This window comes from Dendropsophus ebraccatus, chromosome 8, assembly GCF_027789765.1.
Source record: "Dendropsophus ebraccatus isolate aDenEbr1 chromosome 8, aDenEbr1.pat, whole genome shotgun sequence".
NCBI lineage: Eukaryota > Metazoa > Chordata > Amphibia > Anura > Hylidae > Dendropsophus > Dendropsophus ebraccatus.
In genome coordinates, this window is record NC_091461.1 from 51,708,025 (window position 1) to 51,725,845 (window position 17,821).

The following is a 17,821-nucleotide window of genomic DNA, read 5'->3' on the forward strand; positions in this document are numbered from 1 at the left end:
AGACCCTGATCGATCAAGAGAACCAGCTGAGAGAAGTCCGTGCACAGTGCATTCTCTCCCAGCTCTGTGTTATGTGACCTGGATGGCTGCCTCGATGAAGCTGTCCACACAAAACACAGCAAGGAGAGGGTGATGGGTAGAGTCTAAGTCAACAGTAAGTAGCCACACCCCCAAAACACAAAATGCAAAAAATGGCCAGCACTCTACACCTCAGTTCACACTATGCAGTTTGCAAGCCATTGTGGCTAAAATACAGACAAAAACAGGAAAATGCAACGCAATATACTCCCTCCAGTATTTACACAATAAAAACCTGTTGTAAAGATTTAACTAATGAGGGTCTTAGCAAACTATTTGAACAAATAGAATGTGCCATCTCCCCACACCAAGGTGAACCCCAGAAATATGGTCCTACTCTAGCATTGGCCTCTCTTGGGCTTATTTTTATTTTTTTTTTAATCTTTAGAACAGGTTTTTATCTATTATCATTGCTAGAGTAGGGCCATCTCTCTAAGGGCACTGTGGTATGGTGAGATGGTACATTCGGTTTGATCAAATAGTTTGCTAAGAACCTATTTTTTTTTTATCCTTATAACAGGTTTTTATTTTGTCGTGAAGATCGCACTTTATTGTTTTTGTCTGTTTTTTAGCCACGGTGGTGTGCAAACTGCATAATGTGAACTGAGGTGTTGGAGTGCTGCCCATTTTTTGCATTTTGTGTCTCATGTTTCTGTGACATGTCAAAAGTTTTTCTAATGAGAGGGACTCTTTGATGTTCATTTCTACAAAACAGTGAACGACTCTAAATGTGCTATCTATGTCATTTTCTACAATTTTGTTGTGCAAGTGTTTATACAGCAAATGTGGTATTCATTTAATTTTTATATTGTACTGATTGAATCCAATGTATTAAGAAAATGTGTATGAGATTTATAGACAGTCTTTTATTGTGGAAACCAGATTATAAAATTTAGTATGATGGTCTTTTCAGCGCTAGCAGTCATAGAGACAATGGATCAGATGTACGAAAACATTCTGCAGTATGTAAAAACTTAGAGAAGACAAAAGATGTATCAATGTATACCCTAAGGCCCAGATCCAACTGAGTGAAATAGAAACTGGTGCTAAATGCCCACAGCGACCTATTGCAGCTTAGCTTTCATTTTACAAAAAAGTGATAACTGGGCTGTGACTGGCTGTTCTGGGCAGTTTACACCTATTTCTATTTTACACAGTTTAGACCAATTATTAGTTTTGATGCACAATGTTACATTAGGCCACAAACCCTTTTACACCAAGGCCATGCCCCATTTTCAGACTCAGTGGTACAGCCAGTTCGTCATTTGTGATGTTTTACATTCAGTTTTCTCTAATATGTTTTTCCCCATTAAAAAAAGGGCATGACTAGACTATGGACTGCCCTAGAAAAGCTTAGCTCATTGCTGCTTTATGTGAATGAAACTCTATAAGATTGTGCGTGGTGCAAGGTTACATCTTTCCACCTTAGGAAAAACACAATAGGCCTATAGGTTTGGAACCAGCATTCAATTCTTAATCAGAGAACACAATATTTAGAATATTCTGCTCATGTGTCTGGTCTGTGGGTAACCAACCAACCCACTATCGAAAGGATATGACAACATGTATAGAAAAAAGGAAATAGAGAAAGAAACTGCTCCTAACACAGTATTCATTAAAATATGCCAAAAGATCAGTTGAAGCATGACAAGTTATCACTATATAGTTACACTTCCCATCTAGTGCTCCAAAGTGAAAAACAAAGCAACTCTATACAAGTCTCTATGTATTTTTTTTTTCTTTTTGAAACGACATCTCTAAGAACAAGTAAGCGGTTTGTAGTCTGATCTCTCAAAGTGACATGCTATAAAGAACCATAAAGAGTGCTTTATGTCTTGCTGGAACAGGGGGCTCAGTGTAGGTTTTAGAGCTTTTAAAGTAGATTAAAGAAATTGCTTAATTTCTTATTTTGGATATATCAGGACCATAGGAAAAAAAATTTTGTGAAGAAAGATCTAGCCTTTTAAAAGATCAGCATTATCTATCCTGCTAATTTGTCTTCTTCTTTTAGGTCATTTGGTGCAGTTGCGATGTACCTGTCTCACTGCTGATCCATTGCTCAGGATCAGCTATCAGCCCTGGATTGTTAGCGATGAGTTTCTATTAATTAGCCTTTCTTTGCCTTCACAATTCTTTGCAGGGTACAGAATAGGCTCTGTGAGCGTGTATCTAATATTGCTTGTAACTCTTCAGTCTTTAGTCTAGGTCTTAGTTCTTCAGTTTGTTCTTCGGTTGATTGGAATTATAATTTAGCAACAGCTGGAGGGCTGCAGGTTTCACATCACACCACAAAATTACAAATTCTACAGTACCTCATAGTCATGTCATATTTTCTCTTGCATTGTCTGCCTTTGCTTCTTGTTCATAGAAAATATTGTAATATCCTGAATGAGATGTTTTCCAAAACGTACTTCCAACTTCCTGTAATAATAGAGAGCAAAAGGATCAGCTTTTCTGGCTCCTGGCCATGCTCTGTAAGTAGACAGTCTGTCTTAGTTGATTTCTTGAGAAATTGACAGAGACCTTTGTTTTTCCAGACTGCTGTATGTAATGGATATTTGTTATACACACATGTTGGCAATATCATGGCAGTAAAAAAGTACATACATATATACTTTTTTCATTTTTTTATTAACGTTGCTCCATGATGCATAGCTCGTCATGATAGTATACAGGCATGACTAATCAGTCCTATGGGAACAATAAGACATAACTGTTCTTAAGCATATGGACATTCAATGGTATTTCCAGTTATATTAGTTTACTGTATAGCTCATTCAAGATGCTATATAGAATTTGTTTTTCCATAGGAGTCCATACCTATTACCGTAACTCATCTAGAACAGAAAGTATAACATTATTGGGTCGGTTTTGATATGTTTGTAGTGTCCCAGTACAGGTGTGCCATCAGTAGCTTGGGTGACTCACACTACAGACACTATCAGACACTGACACCTATTCCTTCCAGCACTTTCCCCACCAATAGGAGGTTGGTCCTGGTCACCTCTATTTAAGCCTTCCTAGTTCCTGGTGGGAGGTCAAGCCAGGAGAGTCCAAACACTAGGGATTTGTCTATAGTGGAGCAAAGTGCAAGCAAGCTGACGTTGATTCCTGATTGATTCCATTGATTCCTGTTTGACCTTCTTGGGAAACCTTGAGAGATTAGCTTTACCCAATAGCTCAAGCCAAGGACTCGTACTACCATACCTGCCACTCTGTGTGCTCCTCAGGCAGAAGTCGGTATATCTCTGTTCTAAACCGTGATTATGAGATTCTTCAACTAAGTTGCTAAGTTAGGCCGTTTTTCCACTACATGAAACATTGGCCGTTCTGTGTCCCAGCTGGGTCACAGAACGGCCGGTGTTAGTGAAGATCAACCTGGCCGGAACTGCAGTACCAGCCGGATGATCATCATTTGTGCTGAATTGGGATGCAATCCCTGTCGTAGTGTGTACTATGTGTATACACTCCCGCCGGGATCCCATACACTGCAGTACAATGTAAATTTCCTATTAATCACTGTTGTTATTGCAAAGAACATTATAATACGGGGAGTCAAATCGGCCGCCCGGACTTCCCATATTATAATATGTTGAGATGTCAGGGAACTAGTTCTAGGAAATCAATTGAATTCCTCCGTGGGCCATAAATAATGACACCACGGGACAGATTTGGCCGGTGGGCCAGAGTTTAACATGTCTGGAGTAGACCATCTAATACTGATACTGTATACTATACTCCATGTCAGATGCTTTTTTTCTGTGTCACACAGGGATATTACTTGTGGATTAATGCTAGTACTCCTACTGTGTTCGCCAATAACACAAATTGTAGCACTGTATACAATAATAGATATTGTCAGACTATTTGTGTATTAAATTTTGGTATTGTATTTGATGACTTGTTGAGATTTTTTTATTACAATCTAGAATTGTCGGCATCATTACATCTAAACAAAATGTACAGCTGGTACTGGTTCTAATATTACGATGTGGACTTCTCTCTGTAGTTGACAATCGATCCCTAGTTTGTTCACTGATCTCTTGGACACTGAGCACCCATTATACTGTACATTCTGCACTACCACTACTAGATGTCCTTTTGTATCCTATGCACTACATAGTACAGCTGAAGGGAAGTGTAACAAGGGTTAACTGTGGATGTGACATGATAATTATAGTTAACTTGAGCGACTTGTGAGCAGCAAGGTACACAATAAGAGGTTAAATAAAAAACCAAAAAAAAGGAAAAATGTTTTTACAACATGGGAACATACCCTTACAATGCCGCATGTTTAAAGGGAACCTGTCACCCCCATTTCCAGGGCAGAGCCTGGCTGACCCCCAGCTAGAGACCCTTATACTTACCCTGGAGAACAGAGTCCCGCTCCTGGAGCCGCTCCCGCTGCCGAGATATCACCATTAGAAGCCCGGCACGCAGAGATGAGTCCAACGCTCATAGAGAATGACCGTTCCATTCATTCTGTATGGGCGTCGGACTCATCTCTGATGCGCGTGCTCGGGCTTCCGACGGTGATATCTCGGCAGCGGGAGCGGCTCCAGGAGCGGGACTTCGTTCTCTGGGGTAAGTATAAGGGTCTCTAGCTGGGGGTTGGCAGGGCTCTGCCCCAGCACAGGGGGTAACAGGTTCCCTTTAAGTTAGTTTTCTGCACAGGTTTTACAATTTTGATAATAAATGGTGAGAATCGGGGGTTTCCAGAGATGGTTTCGGTGGTTAACAACATTTTAAACAGGAAAAAAAATATATTAACATTACAATAAAAAACAGAATTACTCTTGGTGAGTCCCCTAAATAAATGCATGTTCATCATGAGAAATAAGTCATAAATGCATGTTCATCATGAGAAATAAGTCATAAATGTATGTTCATCATGAGAAATAAGTCATATGAAAACAGCTGTGACACATACAGTACATTATGAAGCTTGCCCCTAAATATGTCTATTCACTTTGTTCTGAAATCTGTAAAAAAAAAAAACAGGTGATCTCCTGCATACAGCTCCCATGTGCGAGATGCCAATACCGGACCTATGTACCTTACACTGCTATACTGAATTGATATTGCCAGCTACTGTGACCAGGGCCGCCATCAGGAATTTCGGGGCCCCATACAACCAAAGTGTCTGGGCCCCCCACATTAATAAAAAAAATAAATGTGTGTTCGACCCACGCCTTGCTGGGAGGTATAATTTGGTTCAGATCAATTCTAGAGAACTGGCTTTATACCCCATTTTCCCCAGTGGCTTAAAATGTAACCTCTGTTATACAGTTATAGAATTGTAGAAACTAAATGTGAACAAGGTGCAATTTAAATGTCACCATACAGAAACTTACTTGTATAGCTGCCTCTTGTGCTCTGTATGCAGTGCATTATATTCACCCTTGCAACGTACAATTTATAGCGTGTCTACAAGCCCAGCGGGGCTCATTATGATGGAGACTAAAACTTATACAAGAGTAGGGTAGGGGTTCCCCAGTATTCATTTCGAGGGTCTGGGGGGCTGTTTGATTTGTATATGTTCACCAATATCCCCCCCCCCCCGGTATGCTCACTAACATAGAATATGTTGATAAGGCTAATATAATGAGGCTGTTCCATGTTAGTGAGCATATACAAATCACACAGCCCCCCAGGCAGACTAGTTTAGCTCACCCAAGACAGTGATAGCGAATACATGGCGGTGAGAACGCTTTCTAGGAGATCCTGTTTGTGCAGCAGAGGTGTCTTTATCCTGCTCTGCATAGACCCTCGAAATTCAATAATCCCAGACGGGGCATTGCCTAGCACTCAACAGCATTCTGAATACAGGGGAACCCCTACCCCACTCTTGTATAAGTTTTAGTCTCCATCATAATGAACCCCGCTGGGCTTGTAGACACGCTATAAATTGTACCTTGCAAGGGTGAATATAATGCACTGCATACAGAGCACAAGAGACAGCTATACAAGTAAGTGTCTATTTGAATTGCACCTTGTTCACATTTAGGTTCTACAATTTTATAACTGTATAACAGAGGTTACATTTTAAGCCACTGGGGAAAATGGGGTATATGAGCCAGTTCTCTAGAATTGAACTCACACACAGACACCAGCACACATGTATAAAGACACCAGCACACATGTATACAGACACCAGCACACATGTATACAGACATACAGACACCAGCACACATGTATACAGACATACAGACACCAGCACACATGTATACAGACATACAGACACCAGCACACATGTATACACACATACAGACACCAGCACACATGTATACAGACACCAGCACACTTGTATACACACATACAGACACCAGCACACATGTATACAGACACCAGCACACCAGGGCACGATGAAATTTGAACTTCTGCAACTTGGAGAAATCACCTGATATCACCTGCAGTCCTATGTAACACCACATAACACAGTGGTATCTCTGAGTACAGATAATGTAGTAGATTTCACCTGCAGTCCAATGTAACAGCACAGATAACACAGTGATATCTCTGAGTATAGATCATGTAGTAGATGTCACCTGCAGTCCTATGTAACAGCACAGATAACACAGTGATATCTCTGAGTACAGATAATGTAGATGTCACCTGCAGTCCTATGTAACACCACAAATAACACAGTGATATCTCTGAGTACAGATAATGTAGTAGCTGTCACCTGCAGTCCTATGTAACACAACAGATAACACAGTGATATCTCTGAGTACAGGTAATGTAGCAGATGTCACCTGCAGTCCTATGTAACACCACAGATAACACAGTGATATCTCTGAGTACAGATAATGTAGTAGCTGTCACCTCGGGGCGCCCCTACTAAATAATGTTCTACAAAAAAAGAAAAGTGTCATACAGGGACTCACAGGTGACGTCTTCTTTGATCTGAGGCGTCACTTTCCCTTTTCCTCTCCATCCGGCCCAGTCCGCCATAATGATTCCTTCCAGATATGTTTTATCTTTTCAGAACCTGCGAGACAGACAATTTAGGCTCCGCACATTTCTAGCAGCTTCCTTTCCTTTCTCCCCCCTGTAGGCTCCCATAGTAACTGCGCTGTTTGGTGTTATGTGCAGTAAAGCGAGTAGGAATGTGGGATGCCCCCTGTATGTAGGATCCCCTGCTGTGCCCCCTGTTTGTAGGATTCCCCCAGAGGTGCCCCTATGAGCTAATAATGCCCCTAGAGGTGGCCCCCATTAACTAATAATGCCCCCAGAGGTACCCCCATGAGCTAATAATGCCCCCAGAGGTGCCCCCATGAACTAATAATGCCCCTAGAGGTACCCCCATACACTAATAATGCCCCCAGAGGTGCCCCCATGAGTTAATAATGCCCCCAGAGGTGCCCCCATGAACTAATAATGCCCCTAGAGGTGCCCCCGTATACTAATAATGCCCCCAGAGGTGCCCCCATGAACTAATAATGCCCCCAGAGGTGCCCCCATGAACTAATAATGCCCCCAGAGGTGCCCCCATATACTAATAATGCCCCCAGAGGTGCCCCCATATACTAATAATGCCCCCAGAGGTGCCCCCATGAGCTAATAATGCCCCCAGAGGTGCCCCCATGAACTAATAATGCCCCCAGAGGTGCCCCCCATGAACTAATAATGCCCCCAGAGATGCCCCCATGAACTAAGAATGCCCCCAGAGGTGCCCCCATATACTAATAATGCCCCCAGAGGTGCCCCCATGAACTAATAATGCCCCCATAGGTGCCCCCATATACTAATAATGACCCCGGATGTTCCCCCCATATACTAATAATGCCCCCAGAGGTGCCCCCATATACTAATAATGCCCCCGGAGGTGCCTCCATTAACTAATAATGCCCCCAGAGGTGCCCCCATGAACTAATAATGCCCCCATATACTAATAATGCCCCCAGAGGTGCCCCCATACACTAATAATGCCCCCAGAGGTGCCCCCATATACTAATAATACCCCCAGAGGTAACCCCCATTAGCTAATAATGCCCCCAGAGGTGCCCCCATACACTAATAATGCCCCCAGAGGTGCCCCCATATACTAATAATGCCCCCAGAGGTGCCCCCATATACTAATAATGCCCCCGTATGTGCCCCCCATACACTAATAATGCCCCCAGAGGTGCCCCCCATGAGCTAATAATGCCCCCATACACTAATAATGCCCCCAGAGGTGCCCCCATATACTAATAATGCCCCCAGAGGTGCCCCCATATACTAATAATGCCCCCAGAGGTTCCCCCCATGAGCTAATAATGCCCCCAGAGGTGCCCCTAAAAAAACAAACATCCTACTCACCAAATCCGCGCTGTGCAGGCAGCAGCTCTCCTCCTCCTCTTCGGGCTCCATCTTGCGAGCCGCAGGGACGGGTCTTCCGGCAGGCATGATGACGTCACATGATCACGCCTGCCGGAGAGGTCACGGCCCGGCCTCCCATAGGCTGCTGGTATGAAGTGCCGGCAGCCTATGGGAGAGAATACAGGAGGAGGACGCTGACAGTTCTTTCTCCTGTATTCTGATCGCTTTAATGTTCCGTCCGCTCAATGTGCGGGTGGAACATCAAAGCGATCAGTGCATCCCGAGAAGCTGCGCGGCCGCAGCTTCTCGGGATACTCAAAAACAGGTGGCAAGGGGGGGCCGTGCGGGCCCCTCTAGCGTAGCGGACGGGGGGCGGCGGCCGGCGGGCCCCCCCCATGTCTCTTAGGGTCCGGGCCCCATACGGCAGTACCACTTGTACTGCCCTATCGGCGGCCCTGACTGTGACAATGTGGTGTGTGTTCTCCTGTTCACCACTTTGCATCTATGGCATGTACCGAATATGTACAGAGCCACTGTTTGGGTATTAGTTCATATGTAAGTATGGTTAATAGAACTCATGCTCCTTACCCAAGTAACATACTTGATTCCACTTACCTTTTTCCCATGGTCAAGATCATCTGGTTAAAAGTAGGTCCTCACTCGCCTAGTCATCCATTTGGGAATATACAATCTTTGGTTACCAATATCCAGGCTAAGCCCTACATACAGAGGTGGCTGTTTTGTGGTGAAAGTCTGTCTGTGCAGAGCTTCCATAGTGTCATCCACACCAGTCATATCAGGGCCGGACTGGGACTGAATAGCAGCCCTGGCAAACACACCCCACCAGCCCACATACAAGTCTCCCTGCACCCATTGCGCCAACTGTGCCACGCAGAAAAAAATTCAGATATGATCAGCTACCAGGTGTAAGCAAGTGCTGAAAAGTATTATCACCCTGCAGACTATATAAGAGTATACAGCCAGTGGCGTAACTAGAAATTGCTGGGCCCCATAGCAAACTTTTGAATGGGCCCCCCCTCCAGTCACGCCAATAATATTAATAGTACTACTTATATACTTACATACAGCCAGGACAGCAGTGTGTGCGTTATATACAGCCAGGACAGGGGGGGGGGGTATATACAGCCGGGGGGGGGGTTATATGCAGCCAGGACAAGGGGTGGTATATACAGCCAGGACAGGAGGTGGTATATACAGCCAGGACAGGGGGATGATATATACAGCAAGGACAGGGGGGGGGGGTTATATGCAGCCAGTATAGGGGGTGGTATATACAGCCAGAACAGGAGGTGGTATATACAGCCAGAACAGGGGGATGATATATGCAGCCAGGACAGGGGGGGGGGGGGGGGGGGGAGGGTGATATATACAGCAAGGACAGGAGGGGGGGGGGGGGGGTATATACAGCCAGGACAGGGGGATGATATATACAGCCAGGACAGGGGGATGATATATACAGCCAGGACAGGGGTGGTATATACAGCCAGAACAGGAGGTGGTATATACAGCCAGGACAGGGGGATGATATATACAGCAAGGACAGGGGGGGGGGGTTATATGCAGCCAGGACAGGGGGTGGTATATACAGCCAGAACAGGGGGATGATATATGCAGCCAGGACAGGGGGGGGGGGGGGGGGTGATATATACAGCAAGGACAGGAGGGGGGGGGTATATACAGCCAGGACAGGGGGATGATATATACAGCCAGGACAGGGGGGGTATATACAGCCAGGACAGGGGGGAGGGTATATACAGCCAGGACAGGGGGATGATATATACAGCCAGGACAGGGGGGGGGTATATACAGCCAGGACAGAGGGGATGATATATACAGCCAGGACAGGAGGGGGGGTATATACAGCCAGGACAGGGGGGAGGGTATATACAGCCAGGACAGGGGGATGATATATACAGCCAGGACAGGGGGATGATATATACAGCCAGGACAGGGGGATGATATATACAGCTAGGACAGGAGGATGATATATACAGCCAGGACAGGGGGATGATATATACAGCCAGGACAGGGGGATGATATATACAGCCAGGACAGGGGGGGGTATATACAGCCAGGACAGGGGGGATGATATATACAGCCAGGACAGGAGGGGGGGGTATATACAGCCAGGACAGGGGGGAGGGTATATACAGCCAGGACAGGGGGATGATATATACAGCCAGGACAGGGGGATGATATATACAGCCAGGACCTGTGTGTGTTTCCTTCCCCTCCTGTCTGTCCCGACACAACGCTGTAGCCACTGATCTTAGGCAGGAGATTATGCTAATGAGGCTGCACAGAGCTCCGTAGCCGGGATACTCACGTCCCTGCTGGTCTCCCATCCCCCGAGCTGTCCGATGCCTGTGAGGAGGCCGGGTCCGGAGAAGGAGATTCCTCACTGCTGCCCGGCTACTGACACACACAGTAAGTGGGGATCACTGTGTGTCAGCTATTACCTGCAAATGGTAGCAGCAGGGATTCGGGGCAGGGGGCATAGCCCAGCACTAGGGCCCAGGTAGGGGTATGTAGTTGCACTTCAGGGGGGCACCTACCTACGTACATCTACTGTGGGGGTGAGTGAAGAGACAGCACCAGCGCCAGAGAAAGTCCCCGCTCTGCTCACCCAGCGGTATCATAGGAGCCAGGAGACAGGAAGTTCGGAACAGGTGGGCCCGAATTCAGAACACACTATTCTGCCGGGTTAGCTGATGTCAGGACGAAGGTCCTGAACAGCTAACTGGGAACATGACTGCCTGGCCGGGCCCCCTGATGTGCCGGGCCCCGTAGCAGCGGCTACGGCTGCTACTGCGGTAGTTCCGCCCCTGTATACAGCTGTGATCAGACACGAAATACTGAACAATTATAGATGATCTGTTTGCTCTCCTGTCATCTGTCACATGATTCATACTAATAAAGTTAAAAGTATTCTGCCCTGTAAAATATTCTTCAGGAAAAGCAAAGCCCCAGGAGAGCTTCATCTTATGGCCATGTTCACACAATGTATGTTTAGCATAAATCACAGCCGTGATTTATGCAAAAACATACGTTATATTGGAAATAATGGAATGCCGGCCAGAGCGTATACACACATTGAATAGCGGCCACACAGACACAATGGAGCGTGCGGCTCTGGCTGCACGCTCCATTGTGTGCAGCAGTGAATTGAGATTCGGGCGCACACGGGTGCCCTGCATCTGAATTCACCAGAAATGAAGATCATCAGTAACACCTGCTGTTCTGTGACCCGCCCAGATCACAGAATGGCCAGTGTTATACCATGTGTGAACATGGCCTAAAGTTACATTACTGAAATAATTCAGGGGCATCTTTCCTCCCTACCTTTGTATTGTGCAGGTCCCCTGTTATTCTTCCTGGAAATGGTTCCCTGGTCCCCAATACACTGACCCATCCAATCATCACTGACAGTATCAGACTGTGGGGACACATCTTATTAAGCAGAGGATTTCAGTCAGGCCTGGGATACATAGAGTGTTATATTCCTGTGTCACTCTCCATGTAGACCCGGCCTGAGAGAACAACACAAAGCTCTAATGTAGGACTCTCCAGAATTGTTATCTCATGGGCAGCACAGATATTCCCTATAACAGAGGTCAGGAGAGCGGATAGTGATGGCCGGGGACTCACAGGTGACATCTTCTCTGATCCCAGTCATTCTCCTATCCCAGATCACTAAGGAATGACCCCAGACCCCTACAAAATTAATACTCATGAAAATTCAGACCCCCGTGTTAACATCCCCCAAACACAATAACTACTCAGCTTAACATCTCTAAACCCTATTATTTATAGTGCACCAACTCCCTACCTTAGGATGTGATGCACTATAACGGATGGGGGGAACAAATAACACTGCAATACCATGACCACATATTACCACCACCTAATGACTAACACCATCATACTGTATACAGTACACTATATGCAGACCATGTATACCTACATACAGTCAGCATATTACAGCACAGTTACAGTACACTCAGTGACTCACATGTGACCTCTTCTCTGATTGGCGTCTTCCTCTTTCGTTGTTTTCCCCACTTGGCCCCGGCTGTCATGATGACGTCTTCTGGTCACCACTCATCTCCACAGAATCTGTCAGACACACATCTTAGGCTCTGTTCATAACACCACCTGCCCACCTCTATACAAGCTGCCCATCCATAGTGCCCCAAATGGTTATAACGCCCCCTTCTGTTGCCCATGCAGTATTAAATCAACCTTAATTCCAGAGCGCTACTATAATAGTGTCCCAAATAGTATATCCCCCAATAGTGCCCCCTATAGTAGGTTATCCCTCCCATATACTAGTTAAAGCCCCTTACTGCCTCTTCCCAGCGTCGCTCCACTGATGCTTGTACATCACATTGCTAATGTTAGGGGCACTGTGGGCGTTCCTAGGCCCCCACTGCACCATTTGCCCCTGCATGTTGCCTCCTACACTCATGCGCACTTAAGACTAATTTACAGATTTTTTAGGATTAAAGTTAAAAAAAACATTGTGATTTACAAGCATCGGAGGAGGGACGCTGGGAAGAGGAGGTAAGGGGCTACCAGGAGCCATCAGCAGCTTCAATTAAAGCAGTTTTCCTTTAATTCCAACTGGGCCTCTTATAATATTTCCATTATACAGGATGCCCGGAAAGCTGAGTGACCCCATTATACAGGATGCCAGGGAGGATGAGTGACCCCAATATACAGGATGCCTGGAAAGCTGAGTGACCCCCATTATACAGGATACCAGGGAAGCTGAGTGACCCCATTATATAGGATGCCCAGAAAGCTGAGTGACCCCCATTATACAGGATACCAGGGAAGCTGAGTGACCCCATTATATAGGATGCCCGGAAAGCTGAGTGACCCCATTATACAGGATGCCCAGAAAGCTGAGTGACCCCCATTATACAGGATACCAGGGAAGCTGAGTGACCCCATTATACAGGATGCCAGGAAAGCTGAGTGACCCCATTATACAGGATGCCAGGGAGGATGAGTGACCCTATTATACAGGATGCCAGGGAAGCTGGTGACCCCATTATACAGGATGCTGAGAAAGCTGAGTGACCCCATTGTACAGGATGCCAGGAAAGCTGTGTGACCCCATTATACAGGATGCCCGGAAAGCTGAGTGACCCTATTGTACAAGATGCCAGGGAAGCTGGGTGACCCCATTATACAGGATGCCAGGAAAGCTGAGTGACCCCATTATACAGGATGCCAGGGAAGATGAGTGACCCCAATATACAGGATGCCCGGAAAGCTGAGTGACCCCCATTATACAGGATACCAGGGAAGCTGAGTGACCCCATTATATAGGATGCCCGGAAAGCTGAGTGACCCCATTATACAGGATGCCAGGAAAGCTGAGTGACCCCCATTATACAGGATACCAGGGAAGCTGAGTGACCCCATTATACAGGATGCCAGGAAAGCTGAGTGACCCCCATTATACAGGATACCAGGGAAGCTGAGTGACCCCATTATACAGGATGCCAGGAAAGCTGAGTGACCCCATTATACAGGATGCCAGGGAGGATGAGTGACCCTATTATACAGGATGCCAGAAAAGCTGGTGACCCCATTTTACAGGATGCTGAGAAAGCTGAGTGACCCCATTGTACAGGATGCCCGGAAAGCTGTGTGACCCCATTATACAGGATGCCCGGGAAGCTGAGTGACCCCATTGTACAAGATGCCAGGGAAGCTGGGTGACCCCATTATACAGGATGCCAGGAAAGCTGAGTGACCCCATTATACAGGATACTAGGGAAGCTGAGTGACCCCATTATACAGGATGCCAGGTAAGCTGAGTGACCCCATTCTACAGGATGCCAGGGAAGCTGGTGACCCCATTATACAGGATGCTGAGAAAGCTGAGTGACCCCATTGTACAGGATGCCAGGGAAGCTGGGTGACCCCATTATACAGGATGCCAGGGAGGATGAGTGACCCTATTATACAGGATGCTGAGAAAGCTGAGTGACCCCATTGTACAGGATGCCAGGGAAGCTGGGTGACCCCATTATACAGGATGCCAGGGAGGATAAGTGACCCTATTATACAGGATGCTGAGAAAGCTGAGTGACCCCATTATACAGGATGCCAGGGAAGCTGAGTGACCCCATTATACAGGATGCCAGAGAAGCTGGGTGACCCCATTATACAGGATGCCAGGAAAGCTGAGTGACCCCATTATACAGGATGCTAGGGAAGCTGAGTGACCCCATTATACAGGATGCCAGGGAAGCTGGATGACCCCATTATACAGGATGCCAGGAAAGCTGAGTGACCCCATTATACAGGATGCTAGGGAAGCTGAGTGTTCCCATTATACAGGATGCTGGGAAAGCTGAGTGACCCCATTATACATGATCCTAGGGAAGCTGAGTGACCCCATTATACAGGATGCCAGGAAAGCTGAGTGACCCCATTCTACAGGATGCCAGGGAAGCTGGGTGACCCCATTATACAGGATGCCAGGGAGGATGAGTGACCCTATTATACAGGATGCTGAGAAAGCTGAGTGACCCCATTGTACAGGATACCAGGGAAGCTGAGTGACCCCATTATACAGGATGCCCGGAAAGCTGAGTGACCCCATTATACAGGATGCTAGGGAAGCTGAGTGACCCCATTATACAGGATACCAGGGAAGCTGAGTGACCCCATTATACAGGATGCCCGGAAAGCTGAGTGACCCCATTATACAGGATGCTAGGAAAGCTGAGTGACCCCATTATACAGGATGCCAGGGAAGCTGAGTCACCCCATTATACCGGATGCCAGGGAAGCTGAGTGACCCCATTATACAGGATGCAGGGAAGCTGAGTGACCCCATTATACAGGATGCAGGGAAGCTGAGTGACCCCATTATACAGGATGCCAGGAAAGCTGAGTGACCCCCATTATACATGATCCTAGGAAAGCTGTGTGACCCCATTATACATGATCCTAGGAAAGCTGTGTGACCCCACTATACATGATCCTAGGAAAGCTGTGTGACCCCATCATACAGGATTCTGGGAAGCTAAGCAGGCCCGGACTGACAATCTGGCAGATCTGGCAAATGCCCGCTGGGCTGCCCTGATTGTCAGTCTGTGGGCCACCGGGCTGAAAATGTAATTTGGCACTATTACCAGTGTGGCAGTTTAGTGCCGGCAGCGGCCCTGACTCCAGCAGCGGCCAGAAGCAGTGCGGCTGCTTAATAAGCTGCTTCAGGACGTTGCCGGACACTAAACTGTCACACACCTATCATTGCACATTGTGTTAATGCAGGAGGAGGAGAAGCTCACTGTCCAGTGGGTGGCGCTGTCTGCTGGGCCTCCGTGTGGTGCTCTGTCTGCAGCCTCGCTCTGGGAATACACACAGGGCCCCCTGGGAGCTGTGCTGAGAGAAAAGTAGCTCCTGGCACAGGCCAGTGACGTCATACACCGGCGCGTCCTTCAGCCGGAGGAGAGCCATAGCCTGGGAGCCATGTCCCCTCTCCATAGTTGTCAATAGTCCCGGGTAAGCCCCGCCCCCTTCGCGGTAAGGCCCGCCCCCGGCGCCCACCGCGGGGCTAACACAGGGCCAGAGGAGTAGAGAGAAGCCATGGACAACTGGAAGGATGGTAAGTATAATGGGGTCACCAGCTTCCCAGCATCCTGTATGATGGGGTCACACAGCTTTCCTAGGATCATGTATAGTGGGGTCACACAGCTTTCCTAGGATCATGTATAGTGGGGTCACACAGCTTTCCTAGGATCATGTATAATGGGGTCACACAGCTTTCCTAGGATCATGTATAATGGGGGTCATTCAGCTTTCCTGGCATCCTGTATAATGGGGTCACTCAGCTTCCCTGCATCCTGTATAATGGGGTCACCAGCTTCCCTGCATCCTGTATAATGGGGTCACTCAGCTTCCCTGGCATCCGGTATAATGGGGTGACTCAGCTTCCCTGGCATCCTGTATAATGGGGTCAATCAGCTTTCCTAGCATCCTGTATAATGGGGTCACTCAGCTTTCCGGGCATCCTGTATAATGGGGTCACTCAGCTTCCCTGGTATCCTGTATAATGGGGTCACTCAGCTTCCCTGGTATCCTGTATAATGGGGTCACTCAGCTTCCCTAGCATCCTGTATAATGGGGTCACTCAGCTTTCCGGGCATCCTGTATAATGGGGTCACTCAGCTTTCTCAGCATCCTGTATAATAGGGTCACTCATCCTCCCTGGCATCCTGTATAATGGGGTCACCCAGCTTCCCTGGCATCCTGTACAATGGGGTCACTCAGCTTTCCTGGCATCCTGTATAATGGGGTGACTCAGCTTCCCTAGGATCATGTATAATGGGGTCACTCAGCTTTCCCAGTATCCTGTATAATGGGGTCACTCAGCTTCCCTAGCATCCTGTATAATGGGGTCACTCAGCTTTCCTGGCATCCTGTATAATGGGGTCATCCAGCTTCCCTGGCATCCTGTATAATGGGGTCACTCAGCTTCCCTAGCATCCTGTATAATGGGGTCACTCAGCTTTCTGGGCATCCTGTATAATGGGGTCACCCAGCTTCCCTGGCATCCTGTATAATGGGGTCACTCAGCTTTCCTGGCATCCTGTATAATGGGGTGACTCAGCTTCCCTAGGATCATGTATAATGGGGTCACTCAGCTTTCCCAGTATCCTGTATAATGGGGTCACTCAGCTTCCCTAGCATCCTGTATAATGGGGTCACTCAGCTTTCCTGGCATCCTGTATAATGGGGTCATCCAGCTTCCCTGGCATCCTGTATAATGGGGTCACTCAGCTTCCCTAGCATCCTGTATAATGGGGTCACTCAGCTTTCCTGGCATCCTGTATAATGGGGTCACCCAGCTTCCCTGGCATCCTGTATAATGGGGTCACTCAGCTTCCCTGGCATCCTGTATAATGGGGTCACTCAGCTTTCTCAGCATCCTGTATAATAGGGTCACTCATCCTCCCTGGCATTCTGTATAATGGGGTCACCCAGCTTCCCTGGCATCCTGTACAATGGGGTCACTCAGCTTTCTCAGCATCCTGTATAATGGGGTCACCAGCTTCCCTGGCATCCTGTAGAATGGGGTCACTCAGCTTTCCTGGCATCCTGTATAATGGGGTCACTCAGCTTCCCTAGCATCCTGTATAATGGGGTCACTCAGCTTTCCTGGCATCCTGTATAATGGGGTCACCCAGCTTCCCTGGCATCTTGTACAATGGGGTCACTCAGCTTTCCGGGCATCCTGTATAATGGGGTCACACAGCTTTCCGGGCATCCTGTACAATGGGGTCACTTAGCTTTCTCAGCATCCTGTAAAATGGGGTCACCAGCTTCCCTGGCATCCTGTATAATAGGGTCACTCATCCTCCCTGGCATCCTGTACAATGGGGTCACTCAGCTT

At 47.2% G+C, this 17,821-nt stretch overlaps 1 long non-coding RNA gene across 3 annotated transcripts in view; it reads right to left on the bottom strand.

The window, feature by feature from the left end:
- The window catches only part of LOC138798570 (uncharacterized), a 109,997-nt gene that overhangs the window by 50,622 nt on the left and 41,554 nt on the right, over positions 1 to 17,821 (bottom strand). For all 3 annotated transcript variants that reach the window (XR_011364103.1, XR_011364105.1, XR_011364104.1), the window contains exon 3: positions 2,391 to 2,499. This is a non-coding gene — a long non-coding RNA (uncharacterized lncRNA). The remainder of the gene's footprint in view (positions 1 to 2,390; positions 2,500 to 17,821) is intronic.